Here is a 20455-nt window from a genome sequence, read left to right on the forward strand (position 1 = left end):
TACCATTCCCTTGTAACAATCTGCAGTTGGAAACACCACAACATGGTTATTGAGAAGGAAGGTCTACAAGAGCCTTCATCAGGGTGGTGTACATACAAGAGCTAAATAAAGTACAAAATGGACACCTAAGGACACTTTAATTGGCAATGTCACAGTGCTCTCCTTGCCCTAGGAAAAGAAAAGAAAGATGATGTCTGTGTCAGCTCTGAGATGGTTCGATGCTGTCTGTCAGGGCCTTGAGCACATTTCCCTGAGCTTGATACAGACAGGGCTTGTCTCGCTGCCCTCAGCAGCAGACAGACGTCTCATCTTTATCTCCCCAGATTTCTACCTAATCTGTTTCTCTCCCCTTGGCCTCTCTTCATGAATCTGTCATAAATCATTTTTGGATTCTGGCCCCGTGTGCACAGACGGTTTCATAAAGGGAGAGGAATGGGCATCAGATATCCAGACTAAATAGCGATCAAATTACACAGGATATGAAATGCTGTAGTTTGGAATCCATTATACTACTCAATAAGAGTCTTCTCCCTGTAATATGTCAGCTCTGGCCCTGAAGGGACAAAAGCACAGATGGTACTGTATATGTGCAATATGCATATGACTGAACAGTCTAATAACTATGGTTGACAGCTGAGTGAACAAAAATACAAGCCTGCCTCGGTATTATTTTATACATGGGCCTGACTGCAACACATTTAGTGTTTTATTCAAAAGAGCTTAAAAACATTGTGTGTTTGTTTTGAAACCGCCCACACCAGGTGCTGTTATCCACAGTTGAGAGTTCATCTTCATGCTTCACCTGCTCATTGGTTACATTGATTTAGCAGGTACATTATTTTTTTAATATGACGGTTCACATGAAAACAACAATTACATTCAATAACAGACTGAAGTGATGATCACACTAAATGGACCGGCCCTATCTGCCTCCATCTGTTAAAACCACTGGCATTTTCAAAAGGGCTCTTCATTTTGAAGAAGTATTATTGAAAAAAATCTGTCTCCATGGCAACAGCAGACTCATTACATTTAATCCACTAATTGCCAACTAGCTCCACAATTGGCTGTAATTGCTTTGGGGACACAGTTAACCCCTTGGTTGGTATGTAGAGCGAGGGTACGTCTGCCGGCGTCGGACAAAGGCCAGAAATAAAAGATGGTGCAATGGAAACTCCACCCACAATATCCAACCCCCCCCCCACCTCCAAAAGACAAAATAAATCTGTGCACACTCGGCCCTCATCATCCTCGCATTCCTAAATCTCCTAGCGCAATATTAATTAATGGGGAAGGTTGCCATGGTGATTGATCACCATAGTCTCTGTCAGCAGTATTTAGTCAAATGGGCCCTAATGTTTGTTTGTTAATGGAGCAGTAAACAATACGGCTGGAAGTCTTTTTATTACCTCCTCAGCAGCTCCGCTAGCACCTGGGCCATTCAAAAGCAAACTGTACACCCAACATCAAAAGAAAGACGGGGAAATCTGCTCGCTCTGATAAATTGCAATTCTTTTTGCTCTCATGGGCGGTGAGATGGGGAAACGGAGACTGATGGTAACCTCACGTGACAATTTGTAGCGTGTACAACAACACTGAAGCCATTTAAGCCTGCAGAAATCCCTGCTACATGTGGGGACGTGGAGAGAAAAGCTAGCTACAATATAGAGGACATCACATTTGCCATTTGAACCAAAAGATTACTTTAGAAAATCAGTAATCTTTCAAACTACTGAGTTATTAGGGTAAAAATGAGACAAGTAATGATGAAAACATATAGGGTTACCATTGTGCTTTTAGGTTTACTGTGTGTGAGTGCGTTCACATATTGGTGTTGGAGTATGTTTTAGTGTGTGTGGGTGTGTGTGTGTGTGCCTATGAGTCAGGGCACTGAACAAACCCAAACCCCTTTGAAGAGTGAAAGGCTCAAAGGATGGAGAGGCAATCCGAGAACTTCACAGGCGCAGAGGGGAAATTGCCTTGAACCTTGAGGTGTATGAAAGTGCAATTTGTGTCCCATCTGTTCTGCTTCCCTTCCATTAGGAGGAAGGGTGCTCTAAGGCCACCGAGTAGAAAATGCCCCTGTGAGGGTCTCAGGGTACACTGAGGCTCTCGTAGATTTAATTTGCCAGACTACCCATTCCCGTTTCCTCTCTGTGTTATTAGAGCTTTGAATGTTATTACCTTGGTCCTCTTTGTGACAATTCTTTGAAAGAAATTAAAGAACACTACTTTTTGGTTTGGGGAAATTGAAAATGTACCTGACACAAGTATCTTATTGATTCATGTGTCTGTGTGAGCCAGTAAGCGATTTCCACTGTAATATTTCCACGCCATATTGACCGTTTTTCCAAAGGGGGAAGAACATTGGAGAAGGGAGAATGAAAATGAGAGCGAGAAAAACCCTGCAGCTCTATTGAGGCAGGAGTCTCTCCACCTTCAGTCAATCCTGCCTCTGTCATACCACTCTGCAAAGTGGCTGGATCGGCTTCCTTAACTTTTTGCCCTTTCTTCGGAAGGATTTGCATGACAGAAGCCAGGAGTTTGTTGCCCGGGAAACGGATTGCCTCCATTTGCAGTTGGAGCAGGTGTTACTAGAGGAGTTGGAAACCATGGCATCAGAGATTAGATTAGAAGAACATGTTTGTCACAGCGAAGGTAGTAAAGTGCATTACTGGCACCAGAAAGAGCCACTGTTATCGATTCACATTTTAAATTTAGCGTCAGAGGAGGGAATCTTTGAAGTATTTCTGGTGGATTAAGGTCAACTGTTAACCATTTTAGCTGGCAGGTATTGGATATGTCAACACCTTTTATTTTTAACAGCATAAAACTAACTAGAATTTGTGATTCAGCAGATAATTTCTGCAAAATATAAATAATTCACCCTAAAATGAAATTATTCTAGATGATGCAGAATTAAAAGTAAAAAACAAACAAGAAAGAGAACTTTAAAATAATGAATAACCATTTCTAAATGTAGGAATTCTTGTGTAGGACTTTTATGACAGGTTAAGGCCAATGCTCTCGTGTGAATTCCTGTTGGGAACAAAGCAGAGCTATAAAACACTTAGGGTGCTATAAAAGGCCTTCCAGTTATATGTTATTTTCCATTTCAATTATCCAAATTATTTTGTTTCCCAAGTAACTAATTTTTGAAACGTCTTGTACATGATCAGGAAAACTTTTCGGAGGAAAACCAATTCAAAAGAAGCAAGGTCTTAGTTTGCAAACTCCTCAACCCCCTCCCCGCTGATATCCTAATGGCACCTTTCCGTGAAAAGCTTGTCTTGACAAATTGATTTCAACGTGTGAAACAGAGAACGGTCTCCGGAGACAACAGCCCCTAAAACCCTCTTCACACACACATGCTGTTAATTTAGAGGAAAGAACAGAAAATGAATATGAAATAGAAAATGTGGTTGTGTTGCAGGGGGAATATTAACAGTGGAAGGGCGGAGGGGTTTTGCGATTAGCACCACAGTTTGTATAGAGGAGAGTGTGCACGGTCCCTGTTGCAAACTGTGAAACAAATGGCATCTAAATTGAATAATTCAGTCTGGGGGAGAAAGACGTGGGATTTGCACACAAAGACTGACTGACAGATAGAGTGAGAGGAGAGGCAGCCAACCTTTAACTGAGCTGGAGAGAAAAGACAGTAAATGGCAAGTTAGATTAATAGATTGGCAAGGTCTCACAGAAGATGGGATAATAATTCACCAAGCGAAAGAAAGGCGGCTTTTTCTGAGGTCAGAGTTGAATGAAGAGGAATTATGAAGATGGAAATATGAATATTGAATAATGTAGTCAAGATCTTTCCTTGAAACAAAAAGAGGATTAAGAGTGGTAGGAGGAGTCAAAGGTTGGAAGCAGCTGTGGAGAAAGATTGAAATGAGTCATGTGGGTGTAGAAGAGAAATCTGTGAAGGAACTGACGCATAGTAGAGACAGAACAGGTGAAGAAAGAAAGAGTATGTTGTGTTAGATGGAGGTCAAGGTGTTTTTATCATTTACATCCTGCATCCACTATACCTCTGTGCACCTCTTAACCAGCGGCTGACGTGCAGACATGGGAAAGGCAGACAGACATGTAAATGAACACCTGGATTTCTCAGAGCTTCTTTTGGATTCAGTTTTTTACAGAGTAATTAAGCTGAACAAATACAAATCACTCCGAGAGTCAATTATGTCATGGGGAAATGGGAAATGGACTATTTAATTTTTACAAAGCAACCTCTAACTCTGGCTAATTGCATGCTGCTTATTTCAGCTAGTTTCTCTTCCCATGTGATGTTTCTATCCTGCTCTGGCTCTCTGCCCCCAGCACCTCGCTTTCAGATTTCTCTCTGATCTCATTCATACTTTGTGCTTTGAGCTAAGATGTCCTGCTGGGTTTGTTAAGCAGCTTCCAAGACATACTTTTAACCTGCTCTTTCTTATGTCCAAACCCATTATTTCTGCCATGTCTTCTTTGTCTGCTGATTTCTGACTGACAGTGTGATATTGAAAGTGTTGCTCAGTCTGGCTTCATATACAATTCTCTTTTATTCAGAAGACGTTTCGGCCCTCAGGCACTTTTTCAAAAGCAACAATTATGACAGAGGGATATAACCGATGGATCACATGGCTGCTGATCCATCAAAGGGGAGGCTTGTAGTGATGAACCCACAGATAATTATTACTGACTCTGCTGTTCCCTCAGCTGTCTGGAGCCTTTTAGCAGCTTTCAGCTTATTGTTTTGATTTCGGACCACAACTGAACTCTCTCAGTTCTCATTGCACTGTTTATTGACTAGCCGGAGTTTGAACCTAACTCTTTATTAATGATCATGTTGTTTTGTAGGATGTGTTCAAATAAACCAATTCTCTGGTTCTTAATGTCCCATATCACGTTTCAAAATCAACGCTGTGTTTTTCTCTTCCCCAAAAAGTCAGAACTCGTAGCTTTAGCTGTACAGGACCCACTGTGGCCACAAGTAACACATGTGATATTGAGTCTGTTTATATTAGAAAACATTATCTGCCAGCTACTAGTCAAACCACAAAAAGTTAGCAGCACATTTCTGAGTATATTGAATGCTGTGTTTAACCACTTACAAACTCAACTAGTATTGATTTTACAATAAGACTATTCTGTTTCTTCTCAAAGTAATGGATTTGCACCCTTTTCCTTAATTTATATATTTATATCAGGCAAAAAAAGCTAAGAAAGCTTAACATTATAATGGTCATCTTTTTCATTATTATAATGACTATTATAAGTAAGCTAGGTTTTCAGCGCAAATTTTACCCGGGATAATCCGAAAAAGAAAATGTAAATAAAAGCTTGTTTCTGTCCAGTAACATTTTGTGATTTTTTATTAGTAGTTGGTTGATTTAAGATTAGCAATAGGTGGCACACTTAAATCGTTAACCCAATATACCAGCTGACGTCACAAGCTTTACATGTGACTTTGTTTTCTTGCTAGATCCGTTGCATATTACGTTTTTTAAATGTGCTTTTATTGAACGGCATATTTTCAAACTCCTCTTCTTCGGTTAAAATGTTGCTGCATATAGTTCTTCTCTGCAAATGAAACATGTCGAGAAAGAGGGGGATGGAAATGCACATCCTGTGGTTAAAACTCCTACATTTATGGTTTAAATGCCTGCAATAATTTCACAATTGTGTCTCATCGAGGACAACATAGTTAAGTAATTGGACCGAGAATCCAATGAGACAGTTTCAGCATGGTGATTGCTTCCAGGAGACAGTTGTGCTTGAGTGTTTTGGAGAGGTTGTCTCTAATGTGATTAGCTGTCTGTTTCAAATTAAACACAAGCCAATAATGAAACTAGGGACAAAGTATCCCATTGTCCTAAGCATCCGTACAGATATCCTCACTTCTCTGCTTCTTTCTTTGCTTTGACAGCTTTTGTTCTGCCTTTCATTTCCAGCCCTCGTCCTTCAAGAGATAGACAGTAGAGAAGAGGTGAATGTGTGTGAGTGAGTGATTTTGTATATGTGTGTGTTTTGGGGGTGCAGGGCGGGTGAAAGGAGGGAGCACTCAAATCCCAGTGGCTCTGGGGAGCTGTCAGAACTGATAGTGCTCTATCACTTGTGAGCGGAGGTGCAAAATTGGGCAGAGCTGAGCACTGCGCACAGCAGAGGATGATGGTCCCTCTGTCCACTGGAGCCTGACTGACTGAGATGGAGAGACATGGAAAGTGTTCAACCAGCTACTTCACAACTTGAAATGAACAAGCCTAAGCAATTTAAAATGCAACACAGGGAATTCAGAACACAGTAACCTGCAACAGGGGTGACAAAATCCTCAGAATTTTCTAATATGTTCTATCCATAATGCAAAGGAGTGACTGCAAGAAGTAAAATTGTGCTAGTGAAGTACGCTTACCCACTTCTTTGCTGAGAGTTTAATGAGAAAATCAACACTAATCTTATATCTGATGAGTATATATGTAGATAGAGCCAGCAGATGGTTAGCTTAGCTTAGCATAAATCCTAAAACCACTGGAAAACAGCGTATATATTAATATTAAGAGTCATCAATATCTATGTTCTGATACCATACAACAACAAAAAACTGCCGCCCATTTCAGGTGTACTGTAGAACTTAACAATGAAGAGACTAACTATTCAGAAAATTCAGAAGAAGCTTGTAAGTGGACTTTGAGTTTTGATTGCTTTATAAAACTATTATTTTCAAGGTCTAGAATATACTTTCTAAAGAAATCACAGCAGCTACTGAACTGCTCTGTGAGCAACTCCTCCAGATTTGTTTTGCATTGCTTTGTGGGACAACATCATCCTTCAAAACCACACTCCACAACAAGTCATTTAGTACTTTTACATTTTACTTATTTGTGTCATTTTTTCAGGATAAACACATAATTGAAACCCAGTTAGAATAATGTATTGAGCACTGGCACTAAGTGAAGGCTTTTTTTTACCAAGTTGTATTGAAATTACAGTCAAATTTTTCACAAGATTAAGATATGTAATTAGTGCGGAGATCATCACAGTCTTTTTCACTGCACATCGGGGAGATTTCACTGCTGCATGGCTGGAAATCTCTGATTTAAATGAACTTGCCTTCATGTTGTACTTGCTTTTTAAACACATATTGATTATATGTGTGCTTTTGTTATGGCTGTTTCCTTTAAGGGCGTCTTTTATTAAAGGTGGTCTTAACCTAAACAAAGTGTAATCAGCGGCCCCTTACTTGTCACAGACACCAGTGCTAATCTGATCCTGTCTTGTATTGTATACAACAAGTCAAGCTCTCAAACAACAGAACTGCCTCAACCAGCTGCTGTAAGGAGAACCAGACTCCAGCGTAAATATAGTGTGTGTGTCTGTGTGTCAGTGTGTTTGTCTGTGCGTGACTTCGGGTTGTTGTAAAATGTTGACGTTTCATATTATGTTGAAACACTTTCATTTGGTATTTTTATTCATCACAATTTCATTGCTTGATGAATAGCAGAAAAGTGTATTTTTTAATACGATGCTGGGAGCTGCAGCTCACATTAAGGTGCTGACAAATACCGTAGTAGGTTTTGAAAAAGGGTTTTATTTTCTAACAAGGTAGTGGCAGCTGGGTGTAAGACTTTCTGCTTAAAGGCTTTTCAAATACTGGAACATGACTTCCTAACAAACACAAATAGCTTGGGTGTCTCCTTAGTTTGTCTCCTTAGTTTTTTTATGAGGCGGAACATCTGCAATGAGATTAAAAAGGCCCAGGTGTGACAGAGGTCAAGCTTTCTGACCTCCCATCACTCGAGCATGTTTATGCTTCTGTTTTATGACGACACGTAAAAACCTGACCTTTCAACTCTGTTCATGTTTTGTCTTAAGTAAAGATTATTTTATGAAAGCACAAATACATTATTGCCCTTTACTTTCACACCTTAATGCAATTACAGTATTTGATATGCTGTTTTTGAACGGAAATGTAAGCCTGAGGAAGGCATTAACCGTCACCACCTTAAAACACACTCATCCCAAACTCAGACTGTCTGCAAACGGTTTCCTGTGTGTATGATGAGGCTCCGGATGGTGTCTCATAGAGACTTCTCTTGACTGGTCACACACAGGAAACCAGATGCTTTCGAGGGTTGAACCAAAACACTTCTGAGACATAAACAAGTGACAGTCTTTGTGTCAATTCAACTGAGGTTCACTTAAACGGCACCTTGAATAGAAAACAAGGTTACAAAGCACTTCACAGGAAATCACTCTCAACCTAAACTGTTCAGAAACACCTTGTCCTTTTCAAATATAAATGAGGTACAGACTGCCTGTTTACTTAACTACAAAAGTAACTTATAAAACCTACACCATTCTTGCATAATATGGTTGAAATATCACCACCTTCACAATAGCGAGGCCGTAGGAAAAAAAGTGTTGTATTGGTTTTTCCAAAATATGAAATACCAACCTTTTTCTGAAGGTTGCTACAGAAGCAGGGGGCCACAATAGCAAACACTCACTTCTCCTTCAGTTTCAGTGCGGACGTGAGATTGCCAACAGCCCACTGAGGAGAGAGAGGGATGTTGTAAAGATTCAGGAGTAACACTTCTTTGTCTGGGTCTGTGTGGCTGCTCTGCCCTCTGATCTTTGTCCTGGCTTCCCCTCTTCTCAACAACATTTGGCTGTCAGTATAAAGTCTCTGGGGAAACATCTATTTGCCAATTGCTGAGACTTAAAATATTGCAAAAGAAGCGTTTCTTGTCAAGCCCTTGCAACAGCAGGAATTGATAAATGCTTACTCAGACAGTATCATTGTAGCCAACAGCATTTGAGATCACAATGACTAAACTAAAGTTGTTGTGCGTATGATAGTTAAAACAGGGGTCAGCCAGGTTACATTCATTTATGATGTTGATACTTTCAAGAGGACAGGGAAGTCTTGAATTCAGCTGGGGTCTTGGTTGATGACTTTAGCTTCAGGCCTTTTGCTCAGCTTGCTGCTTTCATGTTGATCTCTGTTCTCTTCTGTCAAAGACATTTAACGCAACACTTTAGAGACTCAACCCCTCGTAGTGTCGATGTCATCCTCGCAACATCATCCCCTCTTATCAATCCTTTCTTCCACTGCCTTTTCTCCGTTTGATACTTCATGCCCTTGCTCCCACTCCAGTCTACTCTTCCTCCCATGCCACCTTTGGCTGCCCCCGATCTCATCCGCCACCTCTGTGTCCTCTAACCACTTGACACCTTTTCAGATTCATCCCCATCAGTTGGCAGACAGCGTGCATTTCACCCAGAGGGCACAATGCAGCGATCCCTGGGAATCAATGGCAGATAAATCAATGCTATCTCTTTTTTCCATGCCTCTGCTGCCATCGATTTCTTTTCCTGTTACTTTGCTGTTTGTGGAGACTTGAACTTTGCTCAATTAAACTGAGTTCACTTTCAGGAACAAATTGTAACAGTGTAAGACTTTCAGTTCAGAGACAGACACTAATGTTTGCTCTGGATGGGGGCGTGCAAGAGCTTTATTTATGAGATGCCCCATTCAAACAGAAGCAGCAGTGGTTTTTACTGAAGCTGAACCTGGATTTATTGGTTTTGTGAACCCTCTTTCAGATGAAGCATGCCAAAGACTTTGCTTAATAGTGAGGTCTTTCATTTTGAAGCAGAGCTGATACCTCAAACAGAGACAAAGCAAATACCCTTTGATCATATTTAAGAAAGGAGGCCCAATTACCATGTGAATAACCCTTGCTTTGGTGTTTTAGTAAACGGCTCAGTGGTTTCTTGGCAGGGAAATATCTAATGTGATTTCATATCCAACCTCGCTGTAGATCCTGTCATTGGGACTGATTTCTTGGGAATGCAAAGACTCAGACATATTATTTTGAAAACTGCATTTAATATAGCCCACAGAAAATTATCCACTGTGATATTTCGCTAGTCTCCCCCATAAATAATTCATTGTTTTTATGTGCCCTCATGCTGCCTTGGGGATTGGAACAGCTGAGTGTTTTCACAACGTATTTGTGTCCAATCTTCTGCGTATTGGGCATACTCTAATCAAACCACAGTAAACATGCCTTGAATGTTTGTTGAGTCATCTGCTTATCAGCTAATCAAATGGCTTATTTGCCTGCCTGCCTGCCTCACTGGAGCAAAACACAGCTCTGGTTGAGTATTTTTCAATTAATTGTTCATCTGTATGATTGACTATGCAGCTGCACGGCGTAGGTGATATGATTGAGCTTTAATGTATGCTCTATAAGTCCACTGCAGCAATGAGGGGGAGATGTGATTGCAGTGAATACATTTAAGGGATTGACTAAGTCAGGCATCATCATTTCACCTCCCCCGACAGTCAGTTTTATTTTGGTCCTGTTGGTGTAGGACCACACAAAAGACCCCATATGTACCTCTTTTTCTGTCAAAGAACTAGCATGAAAGTGCAAGTCATAGAGAGAATTTCAAAGGCAGAAGCAGGACAGCGACATGGAGCTGCCAGGGATTGGTGAGCAATCAGATAGGGCAGAATTGATGACCTGGCTCAGGATGGATTTCTAGGAGCGGGCTGCCAGACCGAGGTAATACTTTCAGGCTCTTATCAGCACTGGCATAAGCTGAGTGCTGCATCACCCACTTCCCAGCGTCAGCTTATTATGAGAGTCCATGATGTGTGATTGCTTGTACTGCCTTTGTATGTCCAGGGGTCTGTGTGCACCGGACACAGTTGGTAAGAAGAAGAAGAGGAATGCTCAGGGCCTCAGTCAAAGAAAACCCTCCCATTTCCCCCTGTTAAATGACATTTGCAAAATAGGTGTTTTGCAAAGTTCCCTGTGACTCATATAAGCTGGAAGTGTCAGTAAAGAAATGCTGCTAAGTAGACAGTCACATACACTTATGTCATATTTTTAAAGATTGTCTGACTGAAATATATTTAGGTATGTTGTTGAAAGACATTATCAATCGTCAGGAGTTTGAAGAGATGTGCATGATTTCCCCTTTGGATCACTTAAGAAATATGAGCTCATACAGGACAATAAACTCTGATCACACATCAGGCAAACCTTTGATATCAAAAACAGATTTCTGCCAGGCTTATTATTTATATGGATCATTTGTCCTATAGGAGTTTCAAACCAATTAAGTTAAAAAGCATTTTGCAGTCACCAATTCATAAACAGCAGATTAATTCTGCATGCTAATCACTTTTAATTGTATTCGGGCTGCATGATAATACTTTATTTCTCCCTATAGACCAGCTACGGAGCAGCTTTCCTGTGGCTTGAAGTAATTCAGTCTCCTGCTCAAGGGCACGTCTGCACAGCCTGCAGGTTTTAGTTTTCCCGTGAAGAGATGCTGCCTTTAACCTTTAAGTAGGCTGCTGATAAGGATGGAAGCGTGATTAAAGATCTCAATCTGCATCCTGCCACGGCAATTTATATCAGACCGTTTTTTTTTTGTTTTTTTTTTCTCCACGAATAAACAACGTGCTTTTAGACGCTTGGACGCCGAGCATCTCTATGGTAACAGTCCTCAATTACTGATGATTGGCCAACCCGTGGGAATGTTTCTATTCCCTGAGTGCAGTGATTGGTCGGTGGGCGGTCGGTGCAGCCTGACAGTCTGCAGCGTTCCGGGTTATTGTCAGTCTCGGCAGCTCGGCACAAGGGCAGGACCGCATCCCGGAGCCGCCTGCAGCTGCTAGCTCTCAAATCAGTCGTAACTATTTCTTATTTAGTTCATACACCAAAGAGAGTATCTCGGACCTTTGCTATCGAGGTTACTCCAAAGTCTGAGCTGGAAATCTGAGTCTGAAACGGGAGGCAAGACATCTCGTTTCTGCCGACACCACGGAGAAAGTGACGGACGGAGCAGAGCCTGAGCACCGGGATTTTACATCGCTTCAGTTTAGGATATTTCAGCCAGCTCCATTGGCCCAGCCTTGATTTCTTTCAGGGTACCTGCTATTTCATAGAGAATAATACTAGCACTCGGTAGAGAATGTTTAACTAAGGTCGTCTATATTGAGCAGGCGGACCACTTAAAACCCATGCGTAACAGCGGTGGATTTGGGAATACTGCGTAGTAGTTCACCAAGCCAGTCTTCCGATAATCAGTTCTGTTATTTGGAGGTATCTACAAGCGAAAAGGAGAGCGACCAGGACCCTTTACTTTGTTCCGGAGGCTAAACGTTGAAAACCCGAAGCGCTCTCGGTGCGCAATCCTTCCGAGGACGCTCCTGAAATTGCCGACCTGCGCTTTGCCCTCGACAGAAATTGGCAGCGGAGTCGAGAAAAAAGGGCAAAGCTTATTAACTTTGCATGCTAGAGGCTAGAGTGTGGAATCTAATTCACGGGGTTACCGGTGAATTTGCATAACATCGGAAGAGGAGGATAAACTTAATCAACATTTGACATCGACAAAGCGACTGCTGGATTTTGGAGAACAGAATGAATCCTTTTTAATTTGGACCACAGAAGTATGAGGCAGATTGCTCAGTGAATGCTACAATCTGCATGGAGTTCTAGTCTGCACTACGGAGCAATTTATGGTAAATATATTCTATGATCATTTATTTTTCTCATTTAAGTCTTGCAGATGCAGAATGGTTTGGGTCAGCTTTTGTATCCATTAACGTAGTTACAGGCAGAGACGCACTGAATCCTTTTGGGATGGTAAAGAGGAGAACAACAGAAAATAATGAATGTTTGTAAATGTTCCCTTTTCCCAGGATACTGCCCACATAACGATGTCTCAGATATAAAGTCTTTGTTTCCATGCGTGACCTACAATAAAGGAAGTGTTGTAAAATCGACTTGTTAGAGAGCCGCTCCCGAATGGCTTTAGGAACTGCTTTGATGTGTAATATTGGTCTTTTCAAGTATGGGTAGCAATTAAGTGTATTGTCGAGGGTATCGCACCGCAGGCACCACAGGCAGGAGTGTGTGCCACTAGAGGAGTTGCTGCTCAGAGCAAAAGGTACGAATTTCTCATCTTTACGCCCCCGTGCGTCACTGAGTGTGGGGAGGGTGACTATAGTGACTGCTGCAATTAGTGATTTTTCACCCTCGAGTGTTAATGATATACAATCTGTTTTTATAGCGGGCCTGCATATTGTGACAGGCTTTAATCAAGGAACTCAGGCAATTCCTGCAGATGTGTGCTGAATGCTGTAAAACTTTTCACTTTGTGCTCGGAGACATGGGTGATTCTCTGTGCTGCATTGAGGTCTGGAGGCAATTTGTCATTGTCCTGTGAATTCTTTAGCAAACCTTTCCTCTGCAGCCTGAGCCTTGAATGCACATCCAACAGTTTGATTATCTTGAATGTCAGTCCATGTTTATTTGAATATGCGGGTTGATAAAGTTTAGGGCTGTTTCCACTCTTGTGAACTTTGAGCCTCATGGGTAGCTGAGGTTTCTCTGCAATATTTAGCTTCATCGCTCACACTGCACATAAATGAGCCTGCACATTATGCTGACTGTGCAGGGAAAAAGCTGCACACAGTATGTTTTATCATTAGACTACAAGCATCCCCAAAATGTATCTTCCTCACTGGCTCCAGTCACTCTCTCTCCAGCAGCCCAGCAGACAGGCAGCTCGCTGAATGTAATATGGGCCCCTACAGCGGGGCAGGCGCCCCCACAGTCAGGGCACCTGCCATCCTGGCTGTATTGAATAAAACATCCAGTGATGTATGAGGCAGGGGCTGCACCCGAGGGGGCAGAACTGCCTCATTTACTTCCTCCACTCTGCGCCTATGACCTGCTGAGCAAATTGTGCTCATATTAGCTCTGCGGCTGCTCCTCACCTAAACAAATAGTCTTCCCAGCATAATGCTTGCCTTAACTCAACATGAAGGTTGGACAAGGCAGAGGAGAACAGAATGTTGAAAAAGCTTTAATATCTGGGTCACTGAATCACCTTTTGGAATTTGTAGCTCTTGGTTTGCCTTTTTATTTTCTAGCTTGCTGTTAAGTCTTGTGTTTTTCAGTAACATTGGACCTTCAAGTGTCCTGCTGCTAGACTTTTCTCAAATTCCCTCTTTTGATTTCACAATGTTTCCTATTGCTGTCTGCTATCAACTGTCAAACAAAGTCCACACATTTAGTCTTGAAAAGTATTTTGTGTTGCAACAATCTGATCATCTCAGCATTTTATTCGTCTCTGCTTTACTCGCCGATCAAGTCCTGAAAGCATTACTAAAGTAAGATCTAATTTAATCCAACAACAGCTGTAAGGTGGAGAGCATATTTTAGCATCGCATTGATAAAAGTCAAAGGCAACACCAAGAGAAGCCTTGAATTTTTTTAGCTCCAATTCCATATCAGTTTGATTGATTGATAGCGTTTGGGTGCCTTACTGTATTCGTTGCTTATTAAAGCGCATGCCTGAAGTGAATAAGTGAGCTTCACTCATGAATATCGTTAAAGTCGCTGAAGTTTAATTTCCTGCGCTGTGTATTAATCTTTTTTAATCCCTGCATGGTTTGATTGTCTCAGCACCTACCCAGAGGCAGCAAAACTCATTTTGGCACTTAAGATGACTAAAATAGTAGATTGTGTGTGTGTGTGTGTGTGTGTGTGTGTGTGTGTGTGTGTGTGTGTGTGTGTGTGTGTGTGTGTGTGTGTGTGTGTGTGTGTGTGTGTGTGTGTGTGTGTGTGTGTGACTAAAGATCTTCCCACCCCTGAAGTGTCTGCATGTCCATTCTTGTGTGGACTCTGTAATAAAAGTGCTTATTTTTATTCACACAAATAAAATAGCCCCTTTTTTTTTTAGAGAACCGATTTACGATCCACTAACTCCATTTCCAGCGAAAATATACTGCAGACGTAAATAATCATGAAAAACATTTCCTTACCCTGTCAAAGAAAAGAAAAGACAGGCGTTCTTAGATTATTTGATATCCTGGAAAAAAGCACAAAGCTTCTTACTTCCTAATATCATCGGACACTTTAAGGAACACAAACGTTTCCTCTCAAAGCCATGTCACCAGCAGCTCATTAGATGCCTGATCAAAGTGTTTCATTTCAGGCAAAGTCTACAATAGTCCTTGTTTTAATACTTCTCATGTGCAGGCAAACAAAACAGACGTGCCCTTTTCTTGTACCTTACATGATTTCATATAAACTCTGATGTCCCTGCAGCAAGATTTGTCTTACACATCAGTACTCAGGATGTGGAGGGGGAAGGGGGGGGGGAAAGTGAAGTAAAACAAAGGCATTACGCAGAAGTAATTGTGGAGAAACAAACACACCCTTCAGCCAGTCAGTGTGAATGAATCGAGGTGGAAGCTAAGTTCCTTTTCCAGCAAAGTGTTGATGGGATTTGACATCATATGTGCAGGCAGGATTTGCAGGAAAAATATCTGGTGTAAATGTTTGCAGGTAGCACTACAAGTTCTTTGTGCTCAAAGCAGCTGCTAGTAAATCAAACCATACACAGTACTTAACTGCTGTTTGATTGACCCGTAGTGTAATTAGCATCGTGTAACAGAAAATAATACAAAAGATCATCATTAAATTGACTTGCGTGTCATTCTACAACTTTAAACACAGTGCAGGCATCTTGTTTTCATAAACAACCCTATGCATTTCAATTCAAGCATGTCTGATGTGGAGTAGCTGCTCAAATAAAGACTGCAGGCCTGTGATTGCACACTTGCACCCCTGCAGGGTTTCTGATGAGAGCTTTATGTTAGTGAGACGCTGTGTGGTTCTCTGCTCATTACGCCGCCGAGGATTTCCTGTTGTTCGGGCTGTAGGAAAAGGTTCACCTGACCACAGCCCTGCTCATGTGATCTGATCCGCTGTGATGGTAGACGTTGGCAGCTCTTCATCAGGGTTATCTGCAGCCACTTAGCGCATGACGGACAGCGGCGATCCCCCGACCTCCTCCCCCTCCTCCCCCTCACCCTGTCAGACTGAGTGGAAGTCACGTCTCACAGGGCCCCCGAGGTTAATGTATAGCCTTTAATTTGCAAAGGTTACGGCGGTCAGTCCATTTTTTTATGTCTGACAATGCCCTTGTGCGTGTGAAATATAGGGACTGGGGAGTTTATATGTGGTTAATGAGTACACTAGTATAGGAAGGCTGAGTGCCGTGCATTTTATAGTTTACTCCATAACCCAGTCAGAGAGGTGTGGGGAGGCATGCTCCTTCCAAAGTGTTCTTAGTGGAAGAAAAAGTATAAAGCAAATCTGACAAGCTCTCCAACAGCGAATTTGCTCTCCTTAAAAACAATGCCGCTCTTGCCTTCCTCATGGTCACATTGATTTGTTCTGGGTGACAGTGCAGGCTGCTGTGAAATCACCCCAGCGCCATTGATCTCAAGTGGAGGAGGAGGAGAGGGAATGAGAGCCTGGCGACAGTGAGCAACATGGGAAAATCCTCAGTATGCCCTCTTCAACCTTAAACAGTAATAAAATGAAGGCCTTGGTTACTATCTGATCAGCCCCCACTGTACTTATCCAACCTCTGTATTGCAGCCTAGTCGGCGCTTTGATTTGTTTTGGAGGCCTGTGCATGCTGTTTGATTTGCTATTGTGCCTGGCCATGTTTCACATTATCAGCTGAACTCTTTATTGCCACTGTTTTCCATGCCAGAAGCAAGGCTGTTTTTTTTATCTCATGCAGGCCTCTGATTAATCTCCCCGCTCTATGCTGGTGTACTTTAATCTTGAATGGAAGATATCTGATTCTCCTCGGCTATTGAGGAAGATCAAACTTTAATGGAACATGGAACTGCACATCATCCTAATCTCCATCTCCCTGCATTTTGGTTGACTGCTCTCCCTCGGGCTTGGTAGCTTTCTGCAGAAGCAGGAAATACATCAGACAGATAAGGTGTTTTCTGGTCATGCTGTGCTAATATATTCCCTGTTGACAATGGTCACCGATTTACATCTCAGATGGTTGAATACTTGGTTGAAGTAACAGCGAGTAAAAGCAAGGTGAATTGATTAATAATTACTTACAAATGGCAATCCTGTATAGAGCTCAAGGCGTGAAACTTTTCAACAAGCTTTAATTGAGGTTTCTTCGCAGTTCATTCCGCAGAAAGAGAAAATGTGTACGCCCTCGCTCTATTTATCGACATGCTACAGATGAGGCCTTGTGTGAACCATGTCATCTGTCTATAATAGCCTGGAGGAGAGATACAGTCAGCTGTATGGATGCGTGAAGGTTCAATGCGTCTGATTACATGACAGTCAATCCAGGAATTAGCTATTGACTGCTATTTCCACCACTCACTTCCTCCATATCACTGAATAACGGTGCACATTATGCTGACCAGCATCTGGACTGTGACTGACTAGATGCATATTGTTGCAAATGGATAACACTTATGGAGTGTCACACCTCCCACAGACGGTTTGTGTCTCTGACAAAAAGAGGCTATTACCCAATTCTAAGGCGGTTGCTGTAAGGTAATGAAATTTCCACTGACTGGAGAAAACAATGTTGTCTGGTCCTGGATTGTAATTGCAGAAGCCACCTCACCATTTTCCTGAGTTCAGCGTGAATGCAACACGATTTAATAAAACTCTGGAGATTTTTATCATTTATTGCCAGGCCTGGCAGCCGCATCAGGGGGAGTAAGCTGAGGCGTGCACAGATAAAACTCATTCAATTTTACTTGTTGAATTTTAACCAAGCTGCAGACCATTTACAAGACAGCCGGCATATAACCCATAGGGAATCGTTTATGTGTTTGTGTAGGGCGGAAGCAGGTCAGCTATATTGTTAATATAAAGCAGCCATTTCCTTAATCTAAATGGAGGAGTAGCCTGGAATTTCCGTCATTCTCTCCTGCGTTATTATTTGTGTCAAGAAAGGGTTGAAAATCCGTGGGATATTAGGCCCTGAGGCCAAAGAGCTTCTGTGTGCCTGCCTCCACTCACATACAAAAACATAGGAACATTGACATGAGGACATGTATGGACACACACACACTCACAGACAAATGCACACCCACACACACACACACTCCTAGCCCTGTTTTATTACCTCCTGCCTGCTGCTGGAATTGCTTTCCTCCCTCGAGTGAGCCAGGCAAAGCCGGCTTTATTGTGTTAACCTATTTGTGTGTCAAGAGCGATTGCAGCGTTCTTTATCTCTGTTTGTATTCGGACGGGGAGACGGCAGAGAGAGAGGGAGAGCGAGAAAGCGAGCAAGAGGGAGCGAGAGTGGCGGGGGAGAAAAAGGAGAAAGGGGTGGGGGGGTTTGCACAGGAGCCAGGCGAGCCACCGGAGTTAGACGGATGGCCGGTCACCTCGCTCCACTCTGGAGGATAATGACTGGTTGCTTAGCAATAACCCACCCCCACCCACTTCCAGACTTGCATCCAGAGTAATCACTTTTTTCCTCTAAAAGATTTCATATATAATTACTAGCCCACTGCCGGCCTTTGAAATCTGCCTAATGGGTCTTTTAATTTATTTAGCAGAGTGGGTCGAAGGTTAGAGCTGAAATTTGGGTGTGTGAGGTGCTTATCATCTCCTGGTTCACTGTAGATTTGTGTTTGTCAGCATGCGTTTGCATCACTTTGTGTTGGGCAGTTGGTGGAGTTTGACCGGGATTACAACAAGGCCAAAGATGTATTTCTGCTCGATAGCTGCTGCTGTATAACCTCTGACCTGTGTGATGCTGCAGTGGCAATGTTGCATTTAAACGGATGCATGTGCACACAGTCACATATTCCCCTTTTTTTTAATGGCTGACCGGAAGCTATAAGTGCTTCTTCTTGTGAGCTCTTAGTTTTATTAACATTTTTATTGAGTTGAACAAATTGCTGACCTTTTGTAGCATAATTAATAGCCCGGCCTGCTTAGGAAAAGAGAGTTTTGGCAGAAGTGACTGGCGTTAATCCAAGCTGTTTATCTCAAGATTTGCAGTGTGTTTATTCAGCAGGTGACAACATTTAATACTGCTGAGTGTTTTTCAACGTCTATATTCTTTTCAACTGCTTTTTTCGTTATTACTCCTCAGTCAGGATGTTAATCTACAGGCTGTCTTTACCCTCCACTGTTCTCCAGCAGGTCTCCATTATTTTAGGTAACTGTGTTTTTAAGTGGCAGGATAAAGGTATAATATCTGAACATGACCCCAATTTAAACTGCCTTTCATCACCAGCAGCCACTGATGTTGGCACAAAGTCCAGAGTCGTTTTAATGCTCAGCCAATTATCCTCTCTGCTGTTGAAAATAGATTTCTTCTTCTCCTCTTTTATAAAGAAGTAAAAACTGTTTTATAAATTCCCTGTGAAGTTCATATTAAACTTTTACTTGTTTATGATGATTTAAGAAAGTCACGGCTGCTCAAACAAACCCACGGATCAAACTAAATGCTTTGACTTATGCCAGTGTAGCCAGTTGGTGTTGCATTAGACTGTTCATTTCTGGATAAACAAATTACACTTCACATAAAAAAGAGTTTTGTTAATGGAGCTTCTTCAAATAATGTCAGCCGTGTCTGATATTTACCCATCTGTGCTCTCTCTCCATATCGCGTTCGTTGCCATCTTTCCTTATCCAGGCTCATGCACCATTGCTAAGAGTGACAGCTTTGCACGTCCTGGGAACTTCATACAGATAAACTAAACATACAGCGCTATCCCCCACCCCCATCTCAGTGGCATGCTTCTGTGGCTGCGTCTATAGGAACAGCTGTCCAGCTGTCACTGCAGCCAGCCAGTCAGACGCTCTCCGAGGCAACATCTGTAGAGACTGAACGCACAAGGGCAGCCTGCCATTCTCTGCTCGTCCCAAAAGACCATGAAAGTGTGTCAGGCCTTTTGGCTGCACATTACCGCTGACCAGATCAACCGTATCACTGGGTTTTGATTGAACGTAATCTGCTCCTGTGGCCCTTAAATAGGCTCTGCGGGGCTTCAGACCTTTATTGTGTCACTAACTTTGAGTGATCTGTCACTGAAATGAGTCACATGATTACAACAGTTCTTTAAATGTGACCGTAGAGCCAAAACATCATACCACATTATCACACCCATTAATAGTCGTGTGTGTGTGTGTGTGTGTGTGTGTGTGTGTGTGTGTGTGTGTGTGTGTGTGTGTGTGTGTGTGTGTGTGTGTGTCTGTGTCTGTGTCTGTGTCTGTGTCTGTGTCTGTGTCTGTGTGTGTGTGTGTGTGTACAAAATTCCATCGAGCAAGGTGCAATGGCCTGGAACTGACGAGAACCCACTGGGAGAGTCTTTCCTTGATGTAGCCCCGACTCCCCCTCCCCACCATCTTTTCCTCCTGGCAGCAGAGTGGCGGCGGCGGCGGCGGCGGCGGCGGCGGGGGGGGGCACAGAGCCATGCGAGTGGGGAGATGAGCAGAGCTGCGGTCCCTCTGTCAGCCACAAACTAGGATCAGGGAGAGCGCATGGGTCTCTCCTGGGATGAGCAAAGGGAAGAAGGGAGAAAGCAGCTGTTCAGTGTTTTTCTCTCACTTCTTCACCAGCTTACTGTTTTTTTTTT

General features: G+C 42.4%; 1 protein-coding gene across 1 annotated transcript in view; it reads left to right on the top strand.

Moving 5' to 3' along the window:
- Positions 1-11639: 11639 nt before the first annotated feature.
- The window catches only part of fam222aa (family with sequence similarity 222 member Aa), a 47043-nt gene continuing 38227 nt past the window's right edge, over positions 11640-20455 (top strand). The window contains exon 1 of the mRNA XM_063897905.1: positions 11640-12526. The gene's annotated coding sequence lies outside the window, so the exon portion shown is untranslated. The remainder of the gene's footprint in view (positions 12527-20455) is intronic.

This window comes from Eleginops maclovinus, chromosome 12 (genome assembly GCF_036324505.1).
Source record: "Eleginops maclovinus isolate JMC-PN-2008 ecotype Puerto Natales chromosome 12, JC_Emac_rtc_rv5, whole genome shotgun sequence".
In the NCBI taxonomy this organism is placed as follows: Eukaryota; Metazoa; Chordata; class Actinopteri; order Perciformes; family Eleginopidae; genus Eleginops; species Eleginops maclovinus.